At 35.5% G+C, this 220-nt stretch overlaps 1 protein-coding gene across 1 annotated transcript in view; it reads right to left on the bottom strand.

Moving 5' to 3' along the window:
* The window catches only part of LOC104966522 (pre-mRNA-splicing factor 38B-like), a 3,805-nt gene that overhangs the window by 1,911 nt on the left and 1,674 nt on the right, over positions 1-220 (bottom strand). The window lies entirely within an intron of this gene.

The following is a 220-nucleotide window of genomic DNA, read 5'->3' as shown; positions in this document are numbered from 1 at the left end:
AAAATATAATTTATTATTATTATTATAATTATTATTCTGACAGGTATCAGGTCTTGCTGTGTAAAATAGTCTTCCTGAGAGGTGTCACTGTAGTCTGTGTGGTCTACAGTGAATGCATTCCTGACAGCAACAGGTGATAAGAATCAAAGGTTCCCATAGGAAATGCATGCGGGTCATTTTTGACCACTTATGGAAGTTTGGGGTAGTAATACAAATACTA

Source organism: Notothenia coriiceps, unplaced genomic scaffold (assembly GCF_000735185.1).
Source record: "Notothenia coriiceps isolate Sejong01 unplaced genomic scaffold, NC01 NC01_scaffold00037246, whole genome shotgun sequence".
Lineage (NCBI taxonomy): Eukaryota > Metazoa > Chordata > Actinopteri > Perciformes > Nototheniidae > Notothenia > Notothenia coriiceps.
Note: the sequence above shows the minus strand (reverse complement) of the source record. Positions and strands in the feature narration are given on the sequence as shown.